The following is a 13,986-nucleotide window of genomic DNA, read 5'->3' on the forward strand; positions in this document are numbered from 1 at the left end:
TGATACAGGCTCAGGTGTTGGCATCACACCTGCTAAATCTGGGCTTCGCCATAAATTGGAAGAAAGCTCGATTTTCCCGGCCCAGACAATTGTTTATCTGGGAGTGGAATTAAATTCAATTACCATGACGGCTCGCTTATCACAAACAAGAATCGACACTCTAAAAAACCAATTACGCCACGTAAGACCTGGCAAAGTGGTAACAGCTGTCTCCGTCATGAAGCTGTTGGGAATGATGTCATCAGCTCACACAGTGGTCCCGCTGGGTTTGTTACACATGAGGCGCCTCCAGAGGTGGTTTACGCGCCTGCGTGTGGATCCAGTAAAACAAAAGAGACGGATGATCACTGTCCCTCCCTCCGTGAGAACAGACCTCCGACACTGGGGAAACACCCTGGCTCTGTCAGAGGGAGTCCCCGTCAGCAAACCCTCGACACACGTATCAGTCTTCACGGACGCGTCTCTGTCAGGTTGGGGGGGGACATGCCTATCTCAAGCAGTAGGGGCGCTGTGGCCCCACCGCACATCAGCCCACATCAATGTTTTGGAGTGTTGCACAGTGCTGAATGTGATTCAGCATTTTGCTCCCGTGCTACAGAATCAACACGTGTTGATTCACACAGACAACATGGTGACTGCTGCGTACATAAACCGCCAGGGGGGTGTGCGTTCAGCCCAGATGTTACACATTGCGCGGAAGCTACTGTGTTGGGCTCACCAAAATCTGCTTTCCATCAGAGCGGTTTACATACCCGGCGTTCTGAACAGAGGAGCAGACGTGATGTCCAGGGGCGGTCCACGTCACGCGGACTGGACCCTCCATCCAGACCTGATGTTTCAGACGTGGCAGAAGTTTGGCAAAGCAGCTGTGGACCTGTTTGCGACGCGAGAGAACGCTCAGTGCCAGTTATGGTTTTCCCTGAGCCCTCGAGACGATCCACCGCTGGGGGTGGACGCATTTGCCCACAGCCCGTGGCCCAAAACGCTTCTGTACGCGTTCCCCCCTCCTCCTCTGATTTTACGGTTCCTGAACCGAGTTCAGGAGGAGGGACTGACAGCTCTCCTGGTAGCTCCCGAGCGCGTGAACGCACCATGGTTCCCGGTCCTGCAGCGTCTGTTGTCAGGTCGCCCGTGGAAACTGCCATGGAGGGAAGATGCTCTCCTTCAAGCAGGAGGAGCGATCAGGAGTTACCCGGAAATAGGCCAGCACCTGTGGGTCTGGCCGCTGAGCGGTCCCGCTTAGAGAGGATGGGTCTCCCTCAGGAGGTAGTGCGCACAATTCAAGATTCACGTGCTGCATCTACCACAGCCCTGTACACATCAAAGTGGACGGCTTTTCAGCGCTGGTGTACAGAGAAAGGTCTGGAGGCCACCTCATGTCCATTAGGTGGCGTGCTGTCCTTTCTTCAACAGCTGATGGATAGGAAGTTGGCGTTCAGCACGATTAAAACGTACGCTGCAGCCATCTCTTCCTGCCACGAAGGGTTCGGGGACAGAACAGCTTTTAACCACCCGCTGATGAAGCGGTTTTTAAAAGGTGTACAAAGACATAGACCGGTTTCACGCCCACTCGTTCCACAGTGGGATTTAACGCTGGTCCTGCGAGCCCTGATCAAAGCTCCTTTTGAGCCTCTGGATCAAGTTTCACTTAAATTCCTGTCTCTTAAAACAGCCCTGCTACTGGCTTTAACATCCGCTAAGAGGGTGAGTGATTTATCTGCCCTCTCTGCCACTCCGTCATGTCTCAGAATCCAGGCTGACGGTAGTTCAGCTGATTTAAGACCAAACCCAGCCTTTATGCCTAAAAGCATCACGAGCTCTTTTAAATCGAGACAGATATCGTTGGTGGGATTCTTCCCTCCCCCCCACAGATCAGAAGAAGAAGCATCTTTTCATCTTCTCTGTCCGGTGCGGGCGTTATCGTGTTACATAGCGCGCACAGCTGCAATGCGTCAAACTCAACATTTGTTTGTGCATTATAGAGATGCATCCGCAGGCCGCCCGTTATCCACCCAGCGCCTGTCACACTGGCTGTGTGAGGCCATTTCTGAAGCCTACAGAGCATCAGATCTAGAGCCTCCTGTCAACCTCAAAGCACACTCAACCAGGGGTATCGCATCTTCGACTGCTCTGCATAATGGTATGTCAATGCAGGACATTTGCACTGCGGCTGCATGGTCATCACCCTGCTCATTTATTCGCTTTTACCTACGTGATGTAACGGCTCGTTCCATGACACATTCTGTCCTTAGTGCTCTAACAGAATGAATATTGTTGTTCTCATGGAACTCTGTTTAAGCTCACATCTGTCTGCATGCATTACAGTGTGAGATGTTGTTATCAGCCACAAGTTGTGTCTGTGATTCGGTTCTATTGTCACTAATCAGTTCATGACTATTGTTACCAATCAGTTCATTTGTTCAATAATCAGTTCATTGATATTATCTGTTTATACTGTTCAATCATGAATCAGTTGCTTCATGCCCCCCCCCCTCCTCTTTTCAATATCTTCCCCGTTGAAAGTTTTTCCGGGGCATTCATGCTGTCAGAACGCATAGTTGCACAACATGCGTCTGTGCATGGCACACAATTACGCGATGCGTAATTATGCACATGGGGAACTGAGTGGCAAGACGTTTTTTGGGCAAGCTTCCGCTTCTTACTGGGTTCAAATGGACCCAGTGAGGCGAGGACCACATCCGCTTCGCCCTTAACCCATCAGCGACAGCCTTAAAGGGCGAAGCCTATATGACATAGAACGTTGGTTACGTACTGTAACCCCAGATTCTATGAATATAGGCGTAGCCCTTTAAGCGTCGGGCCTCACTGGCTCCTGAATAGCTGAAGAAAAGAATAAGCTATTTGGGAGCAGATTACCCGCTCTTAACGTAATTTATACGGATCGGGTGGGGCCCACACAGCAGGTGGGCGTGGACTAATTTTTTCAGTACGATGCTTGCGCATAACGGGATAAACCCATCAGCGACAGCCTTAAAGGGCTACGCCTATATTCATAGAATCTGGGGTTACAGTACGTAACCAACGTTTTTTCAACATTTTGGTCGCTGTTATTTTGACTAATTAGTGCCGTTGTTTTGATACATTATGTAATAAACATCAAACATTTCACTCTGTTTTTTATTTTTTTTACTGTAAGCTTATTTATTATGTCTGAAATGTTATGCACTGTAATGTATGCAGGAGTTCCGACGGGGTAGTTGTGCGCGCGTCCTGCAGAGCTGTCTGGAGACGCTGTGCGTTAAACAACTGTCTCGGGGCGCACAGCTGAAGGATGAAGACGCGGGACACGCAATCCGTGTTTCTGCTGGCAGGAGCGCCAGAACATCCACTCGTTGTACTTTTAATAAATAATCAAAATAAAAATGTGCAATGACTTTGGACTTTTAGGGGCGGAGTTGGCGGATCCGAGTGGTCAAAATTATAAAGTTCCAGGATCTTGTTCTCAGGATCCAGCTCAAACTAACCAGTGTCTGAATATAAAAAAAAAACAAGAGCTGTTTGTAACGTATAAGACGTGTAGAACGGGGATGTGAACCGGAGCTTGAGCCATCTTAAATACACTGAATCGTGCCAGATGTTTGAAACTCTGCCTGTCAACACGAAGCAGTCAGCTGACTCGGTCTGAATGAAGCAGTGAAGTGGTTCACACGTCATCGGGGACATCACATGAAGCATGCTCCGGCCCACTGCTTCACCATAATTACCCTGTCGAGTTTGAAGCGTGCTTTGAAGCTTCGGTGTTAGAGGTAACTTCACTACCAGGGAGGCCAAAACAGGTGTAATGTTCTCTATCTTGCCTGTACTGGTTTAAAATCGGGCTGCCGCATTTTGGACCAGTTTCACTCGTGCAATTGAGGTCTGACTGTTGCCAAACAGGAGCAAGTTGTAGTAATCAAGCCTGGATGTAATGAATGCGTGAATTACTGTCTCCAGGTTATTTTTTAGAAAATATGGACTTCAGCTTAGACAGCCACCTCAGCTAGAAAAAAAAACAGGATTTAACAATAATGTTTACATGACTGTTAAGTTTCAAGGAAGGATCCATTATCACTCCCAGATTAGTGACTTTTTGTTTCTCTAACGGGGCTAGAGCGGAAATGTCAATGCAGTGGTTGATGATTGTGTCGTTGGGAGGAAAGAGCATGACTTCAGACTTCTTCTCATTGAAACTTAAGAAATTTTAAGCCATCCAGTCTCTGATGTCAGCCAGGCAGTCAAGCAGAGGGTGAATAGGCCGTGTACCATTGTGTCTTAGGGGGAAGTAAATTTGACAGTCATCAGCAAAGAAGTGAAATGGTATGTTGTGTTTCCGGAAAATAGCACCTAGTGGCATCAAGTATAAAGAAAATAGAAGGGGACCGAGGAGGGACCCCTGCGGTACCCCCTATTTAAGTGCTGCCAATGCTGAACTAAAATCTTTGATGTTGACACAGAAGGATCTGTCAGAAAGGTAGGATCTGAACCACTTGAGGGCTGACCCCGTGATGCCCACCCACTGCTCTAACCTTGACCGTTCAATCGTGTCCAATTTCAGGCCTGTCTCCAGACTCCCGTTTGTCGCTAAACTACTGGAAAAAATAGTTGAGTCCCAGTCGAAGTGCTTCCTGGAGGATCACAGGGGTGGCTGTGGCTGAGCGGTTAGAGCAGTCGTCCTTCATTGCAAGAGTCGGGGGTTCAAATCCACAAGCAGCTATATGCCCAAGTGTCCCTGGGCAAGACACCGAACCCTTCGTTGCCTCTGATGTGTGTCTCATCGGTGTACGAATGTGATAAAGCTCTGATTAGTCTCTACTGAAGGTTTTTAATGACATCTCCATATCCACAGACGCAGGTGATTCTGTGTAGCTTGTCCTTTGGACCTCACTTGCTATGCTTTTGTCACCATCGACCATGAAAAAACAACTATTCATGGTGTTAAAGACTTGACTGGGAATACAGTTTATGATCCTGAAAGAATAAACAGCATTTTCAGAGATTTTTATAAAGCTTTATACTCACCCCAGATAAACCCATCAGATAATGAAATTGATAAATTTCTGGATAAAATAATATTTTGTAAATTGTCAGATAATCAATCAATGGACCTGGACTCACCACTGACACCAGTGGAAGTCCAGGAAGCCCTCAAAAGCATGTCCAATAAAAAGGCTCCAGGTCCAGATGGATTTCCAGCAGAGTTCTACAAATAATTCTGGAATATCCTGGCACCACTATTTCACAGAATGCTACAGGAAACTGAAAGAAATAACAGACTTCCAGAAAATATAAACTCAGCCAACATTAGTCTCCTGTTAAAACCAGGCAAAGACCCTGTATTACCTACCAGTTATCGTCCCATATCCTTTATCAATGTTGATCTTAAAATAATTTGTAAAGCCCTCTCAAAAAGATTGGAAAAGATAACTCCTCTCATAATAAATCCTGACCAAACTGGTTTTATAAAAGGGAGACATTCATGCACAAATTCACGCAGATTATTTAATTTAATTGATTATTCTTACAGTAAAAATATTGAAAATGCAATATTCTTTCTAGATGCAGAAAAAGCTTTTGATAGAGTTAATTGGAAATTTTTATTTGCAGCCTTGCATACATTTGGTTTTGGAAATTATTTCATAAACTGGTTAAAAAATATTATACACTTCCCCATAACCATGCATTAGGACAAATAATCAAATATCTGCTAGCTTTCTTCTGCAAAGGGGCACGAGGCAGGGATGTCCACTCTCCCCCTCACTGTTTGTTATTTTCATCGAACCGCTAGCCGCAGCAATCAGGCAAACTACAGACATTAAAGGCATAAAATGTAAGAACATAGAGCACAAAATCAGTCTATATGCCGATGATGTGTTGCTCTTCCTCCAGCATTCACAAACCTCCCTCTTTCAGGTTAGTGGATTGATAAACTCTTTTTCAAGAGTTTCAGATTACTCTATAAATTGGATAAAATCCGCAGTTCTACCAATTAATTGCTATATAAACAGTTCACTTATTACACAACTGCAGTCAGGGAATATTACGTACTTGGGTATCAAAATCTCTCCTAGATTGGCAGATTTAACAAAACTAAACCACATCCCACTTTTAAAGAAAATTGAGGATGATCTTGCTAGATGAAAATCTCTAACCTTGTCTCTCATGGGAAGAATTGCTTCAATAAAAATTATGGTTTTGCCTAAAATAAACTATCTATTCTAAATGATCCCAAATAAACCACCATCTGACTGGTTTAGATCCCTGGACTCCTCCATCTCTAAATTTCTCTGGAAAGATAAACCCCCACGTATTAAACTAAAAACTCTACAGAAGACCAAAGATAAAGGAGGACTAGAGCTACCCAATTTCTATTATTACTTTCTAGCCAACAGGCTAGAATACATTTCAAGATGGATAAAACACCCCCCCCCCCTTGTTGAACCCTGGCTAGACGTAGAACAGACACTTTGCAATAATGTAATGATCTCGGACCTTCCATTCATTAGCTCAAACATAAAATGACAGGAATGCTTTAAAAGCATCAATATCAGCTCCTCTCTGACAGCTTGGTGGGAGTTTCTTAAAATGACAGAGTCTTCACTAATTCCATGCAGATGTACACCCATCTGGAACAACCGTGACATCCTACAACAGAATAATATGATAAACTTCCCAGGTTGGAGGTGTAAAGGAATCAAATATTTGGAACATATATATGAGGAAGTAAACTATATCCCATTTGACAGATTAATAACACAATATGGGATTGATAAGAATACATTTTTAGAATATCAACAAATTAAATCTATAACAAAAAAAAAAAATTTAACCTTAATAACACTAAAATTGAAATACCAACAAGTTTATTAGAATTCCTAAATCTTAACCCTCCCAAATTACTATCTAAGGTTTACCAGACACTCATTAAAATAGATGAATCAATATCCCTTCCCATTGTAAAATGGGAGACAGACTTGTCAGTCAACTTTGACCAAAACTTCTGGTCTCAGATATGTCTAAGTACTTTTAAGATGATTAAAAACCCCAATTTACAATTATTACAATACAAAATCCTTCATAGAGTACATTACACAGGTCAACGGATGTAGGATGGGTTTCGCATCATCTAATGTTTGTTCACAGTGTACAGACAATATTCCTGACAATCACATCCACGCATTTTGGTTCTGTCCACCTGTTCAGAGGTTTTGGTGCTGGATATGTGAAGACTTATCAAAGTGCCTGAGATGTAATATTCCACTCTCTCCATCAGTTTGCTTATTGGGTCACTTAGATAATGTCACCTTGGAGACAAAGTCAATTCACGTGATTTTTACTGCTTTATGTATAGCAAAAAAAACTATACTCATAAATTGGAAAAATAAAAATACTCTTAATATTAAACAGTGTAAAGACCTTTTGTTGGATTACATCAGTCTTGAGATAGCCTGTACCTCGACATCAGAACAATCTCTCTGGGCTTCTTTGATTGGCTCCAACCTGTAGTGGAGGTGGGTAAACCCCTTTGATTTCGTCCCGTGGTGCATCGTGGTTGTTCTGGGGGGGCGGGGGGGGGGTATCGGTGCTGGGGGCATGGGGGGGTCGTTGGCCCGGGGCAATGGCACTCAACTGGGGAGATGGCTTTGGTGGTTCTGAGCGTTGACCTCTGCTGGCTGCATGCAGGCTTCTGGGCGGTCTGTGCCGGCAGGCGCAGGTTGCTGGCCTGGTGGCCTGGCTGCTCCTGGGTGGGTTTGGGGTGCCATGGGGGAGGATTGGAGGGGACGGGTGGACTCAGCCTGGGTGTTTTCCTGCCTGGCTGTGGCTGTGGTCTGGTGGGTACTTGGCTGGGGGTCTGGGCTGGGGGGGGGGGGGGTTGTTATGGGGGCGACGCCCAACCGAGACAGCGGGGGAACTTCAGCAGCGACAATCAGCCTGGGGTGCTCTCATTGTGGGTGTTGCTGTAGTGGACTGGTCGGTCCTTTTGTGGGGGTGGGGGTGTGCTCTCGGTCATCGTAGAGCACTGTCTGCGTTATTTCAGGCACCCCTGGCTGATTGTCGCTGCTGAAGTTTGGTGGCTTTTTTGGTTGGGGGTCTGGACGATCTCAGGGGGGGCTTGGGTCAGTGGCCTGGGTTCTGGTCGGTCCTCGGGGCTAGGTGCCAGTCCGTGGCCTGGGTCCCTGGTGGTGTGGCTGCCTCCTGCTCCTGGATGCATGCACTGGAGCCTCCCTCCCCTGGTGGATCTCGGAGAATGGGGGTGCCTATTGGGGTCAGTGGGGGAGCTGGCCCCCTGGGAGGGCATTGCCACCTCAGTTGTTCCTCCCCATCCCAACGTCTTCCTCCACACACTCCATCACACCACCACTCAAGCAGGGCCTTGAGGTTCAGGTGCACTACTGAGCTGCGGGGAGGATCCTCCATCTCCGTGGTTCGTGGAGACCTGGGCCCCAATTTTATCAAACAACCTAGATACTCGCATATAACATTCTCATGACACATGCATATATAGGGTCTGGAGCGGGCACACGGTGGCATATAGGGGGTGGGATGTGTAATCATTCTCACCTCCGGGACCTGTGCCCACTCTCATATGTAGCATGTAGACATTTAAGGTTCTGGGCAAGGGTTGGGGAGGTGAACGGGCACTGCCTGCTCTCTGGGGTGGGGGTGGGTCTGTGCCAGTTTCCGCCTCACCCCACCCCATTTTAAAAACACTGTATAACAACATGCATCAAAATCTTATTTGAGTGAGGGGAGGGAGGAGTTGGGTCTTCCAGTTTTCCTTAAACCCTCATTCTCCATCTGACATTTGGGGTCAGGGGCAGGGGGGGTGGTAGGCTGCCTGGTTGGGGTCTGGGCTATGGGTGGGTATTGGGCCTTTGGGGGTGATTGGGGGTGGGGCTGGTGCTCTGGTTCTCCCTGGATTGTTTGGATCCCTTGATCGGGGTTCCTGGTTCCGATGGCCAGCCCTTTGGCTGGGGTGGCTGCCGGGTTCTGGCGGGAGGTCGGCTGTGGTTGAGTCTGTGTGGTCATTGGTAGTGCGTGGTGGCAGTCGGGGGCGTGGCTTCACTTTGACATAGTGCTGGCTGGTCGGCCTGATGTGATATTCACGGTGCAGGGTGGTGTGTGTATGTTTGTGGGGGGGTGGGGTGGTGCATGGGTGGCATGCCGGGGCTTCTCCGGGCCTATGGTGTGGGGCTTTAGGGATGCATTGGTGCGCTGGGCCTACCTTCCTCAGCTGTTGCTCCCTGCTGGCAGGCTTGCGGTCACTGTTTGGCGGGTGGGGAGCATGGACGGCCTGACAGAGGCTCTGTCAGGCTGTCTCTGTGTGCCTGTTTGTCTCAGGTTGGGTTTTGGGTGGCCCTCCTCTCTTGGATCAGTTTTGGCCCCCCATTTGGTGGGTCGTGCTCCCCTCCGGTGGTGGGCCCTCCTGCCGCCGGTGCATTGGCAGCTCTCAGCAGCTGGGGCTGTGTGGTGGCGTGTGTGCGGGCCCGCTCTGGTTGCTGCCTACAAGGGCATCGGTGCCATGGCTGTCTCGGGACTCTGTTGGTGGGTGGTATGACCTCGGGGCTTGGTGTCCATGGCCAGATCCACTCTGGAGGGGTGGGTTGCCGGCGGGGCCTGTTGACTTGTCGCTACGGCCTCCTGGGGGTTTCTGCATTGTGGGTGCTGGGGATCGCACGGGGCTTCCCTTTGCTTCTCTCTCTGGGGGGTGCGGTTGACCCTGTTGGGGGACTACTGGAGTTCCGGGCTCGGGGGGCGCTGTGTGTCTGTGGTTCCGGTCTTCCCTGTGTTACCTTCGTGTCATGTGGGGATGGATTTATGGGTCCCCACATCCACTATTGAACATTTTTATGGAGAAAACTTATAGTGACAAGCATGCTCACACAGGTGTTTAGATTCAGGTGTTTATCAGATACACTCTCAGTTGGGTTGTGGTGGCCATCAAATATATACTGGATTACCATGTACTGTATAAAATACTTTCTAATGATGTTATAAGTATCATTATATAAGTTGTTTGTTGTTGTGGTTTCTCGGTTTTGTCGTTTTTTTCTTTTCTTTCCGCAGGTCTAGAGGCAGACTTCAATTATGTTGATTTGTGTTCTCTTTATCCCCCTCTCTCTCCTCTATTCCTATCTCCTTCTTTACATTTTAACTCTTCTCTCACTTTTCTGCTTTGTTATCTTCTTTGTTTTCCGTCCCCATGTCCATTACATCTGGAACAAACCCAAAGCATATTATAATAAAATTTAATTTATATATCAAGTTGTTTTTGTATTGAACACTTTTTGAATATATCAAGTGGAGCATTAAGGCCAGCCATAGTGCTCTGCTTGTGAAAGTAAATCTGTTGGTCATCACTTTGACACTCAGACAATTATTCTAAGTGTCACAATGCCGGACAGGACAAGGGAAAAAACAACAAAAAAAAAAAACATGACTCCCACTCCTGTCCTGCTCCTGTTTTTCATTTAATTTTTAGGCAATACATTGAATTTGATTTGATCTTCTACCCATTCCTGTTTAAATTACTTTGTGTTCTGTAGTTTAATTTCAAAAGATATGGCAACAGAAACAATTCATCTGTGGTGAAATAGAGACGATTATTTCCTTAATCCAAACAAAAACCTTCACTAAATGTCATAAAACAAATAATACATGGCCTGTAGTCCATATAATTTTTCTACAGAGGATCAGCTGCTGAGTCTCCGTTTCTAGCTCTTTTGAAGGTCAGTTACAGTAAATACAAAAAATCTAAACCAGTACATCGGTCACACCATGTCTACCTTAGATGAAAGAAACCAAACATAAGTTGCATTCTACTAATTTATTGAGCAACTGTTTCCTTTAAACAGTGACATTACTGTCATGTTTTAAATTGTTTAAACAAACAAACAAACAAACAAACAAAAAAGAAAAATAATGTACCAAGCAGAGAACTCAACAAATAAAAATGTTTAAAGGCATTATTGTACATTGGACGACATCCTCAAGAAGTTCACAATCTACTGTATTTGGTTGAGGTAACGAGCTCGTTTCGACAAAGCATGATGTTGTGCAGCTTACCAGACTTCAGAGCATCATTTACAGACTGCTTTCCTATGCAATGCAATGGCAGCCCCCAATTAAAGCTGCAACCAGCATTGAAGGCCCTGGCAGCAAAGCGCCGCTCCGGTCTTATGGCAACCACAGGAGCTCCAGCTACTCTGCCCGGTCGCCATCGCGAATACTCTGACTCCTGTCCCGCACCCGTTCACCGGGGTGCACATTCGCCGATCCTTTGACATCACCGTGGGTGATCCATCAACGCATCCCAGTTGCCGTCGCAAATGCTCTCGTGCCATTCTTGCACACGTCTGCCAGGGTGCTCATATGCCTAAACTTTGCAATCACCTTCCGCCCATTTCAGTATGAGTCCAGCTGCAAGCCTTACAAGTTTGACTAGAATCCGACCTTCCAGGCGGGAGTTATTGTCACTTCCTGTTTTGTAGCGAATGTAAAGGACTTCATTTAGGCTTTTCAAAATGTCATATGTGGTAATCAACAGTTAATGAATACTGTTTCAGTCTTATATCTTACACAGTGCCAAGCTGGAATAGTCACCCAATAATCATCAGTTTCTTCTCTGAGTGGACCGGGCTTAAGTCAAATCTTGAATCAACACTACCAGTGTGTCTACAAGTGTTCACTGATGAAGCATAAAAAAATCTTGTCTAGATCAGATGACGTATCACTGAGATATAACTGTTGGAATAAACTAGGGGGCGCACTTGAGTCAAATGTTAAACAGCAAAACTAATGTGTGTAGAATGGTTAACTGACTGATCATGCACAATAAATCTGGTACAGATTGGATGAAAATTCAATGAGATATAACTGATTAAATAATCTAGGGGGCACACTTGAGTCATATGTTAAAGCACATTATCAGTGTGTCTAGACTTGCTCACTGATTATGCACCAAAAATCTGGTTCCGATCGGATGATGTATCACTGAGATATAACTGTTAGAATAATCTAGGGGGTGCACTTGAGTCAAATGTTAAAGAACAATACCAATGTGTCTATAAGTGATCACTGATCACGCACAATAAATCCGGTACTATTGGATGATATTTCACTGAGATATAACTGTTGGAAGAATCTAGGGGGCGCACTTGAATCAAATTTAAAGAACAACACCAATGTGTCTAGACATGCTCACAGATGACACACCAAAATTCTGATGCATTTCAGATGATGTATCACTGAGATATAACAGTTTGAATAATATAGGGGGTGCACTGGAGTTAAAAAGTAAAACAACAATACCAATGTGTCTAGAAGTGCTCACTCATGACACACCAAAAATCTGGTGCAGGTCATGTGATGTATCACTGAGATATAACTGTTGGAAGAATCTAGGGGCACACTTGAGTCAAATGTTAAAGAAGAATACCAATGTGTCCACTAGTGCTCACTGATTAGGCACAATAAATCTGGTACATATTGGATGATGTATTCTTGAGATATAACTGTTAGAATAATCTAGGGGGCGCACTAGAGTCATATGTTAAACAACAATATCAATGTTTCTAGAAGTGCTCACTGATCACACACAATAAATCTGGTGCAGATCGGATGATGTATCACTGAGCTATAACTGTATAGGAACAATGTAGGTGGCGCTGTGGAGGAAATTGGCCACTTATCATGGATACCTGTTCAAGGGGTGGATAATGATTGATCATAGTGATTTTGGTTCACCCTGACTGAAATCTGTGTATTTTAGAGCCAAACGTATTGCAACGGCGTCACTCATTGATTCGCCACGCCGCCACGCCCACATCCTCCAGCAAAAACGGTTTGTGCTTTAAATCAAGTCAGACCATCTTATCTGTCTTCTTTCCCAGGATCATCCTGATTAGGTCAATGGTGTCAAAGAGGGAGCATTCCAAGTAAAAAAAGAGATTTCCTGTTCTGAGCAGAAGGGCTTTGATGACGTCAAAATATGACGACAGTGGATCGTCGGACATCCAACAGGGATGAGTCATGCCAAGTTTGGTGCATTTCAGTCTTTCAATGTGAAAGTTATAGCGTTTGGAAATGTATGGTGTGAAGCACAACTTTGAGGCCTGGCCACGCCCCTTTAACCTAAACGAAACTGAAAGCTTTGTATAACTTTTACTCCCCAATGTGTTAAGGGCATATTAACCAAGTTTGAAGGCAATCACTCAAAATCCCTAGGAGGAGTTTGTTAAAATTCGTCATTAGAAATGCCCAAAAATGACCCTTTTACCCAAAATGGCCAACTTTCTGTTGGTTTTGGATCAAGGCTCCAAGAGCCTTTTTCATAGGTCCTGAGACAATACAGATGTTCACTGAGTTTCAGAATTCTTGGTAAAAAGCTGGCTTGAGGCTGAGGTTTTGAAATATTCTAGGGGGCACTGTGGAGGCTATTGGCCAATTATCATGGCTTCCTGTTCAAGGGGTGGATAATGATCGATCAAACTGATTTTGGTGCACCTCGGTTCATATCTGTGGAATTTAAAGCCAAACGTATGGCGACGGTGTTACGTCTTACTTCGCCATGTTGCAACGCCCACATACTCCACTCCAAACTGTCAGTGTTGGAAAGCAAGTTACACTAACATGTCTTCGGCCACTGGCCACACTATCATGCTTATCAGGTGACAGGGCTCAGATAGGGACCGTTCAAGGTAAAACTTTACACTTCCTCTTGTCAGGGGACGTGGCTTAAGTGATGTCTTGCTTTGACCATTCAGTCTTGCAGGGGACCGGATGCGGATCAATCACTGAAGGTTTGATGTCTCAGACAGTTTTCTTGTAGGAGCTAGTAGTGTTTCGTTTTTCATGGCGAGATGCCAAACTTTCAGGTCTGGCCCCACCCCTTCAGCATGCTTCAGTTTGCACCATTTTGTTAACTTTTCATCCCCCATGCCTTTTGACCAAAATGGCCAAGTTTGTAACCGATTGAGTGAAATCGAT

Source organism: Nematolebias whitei, chromosome 16, assembly GCF_014905685.2.
Source record: "Nematolebias whitei isolate Nwh7 chromosome 16, NemWhi1, whole genome shotgun sequence".
In the NCBI taxonomy this organism is placed as follows: Eukaryota; Metazoa; Chordata; class Actinopteri; order Cyprinodontiformes; family Rivulidae; genus Nematolebias; species Nematolebias whitei.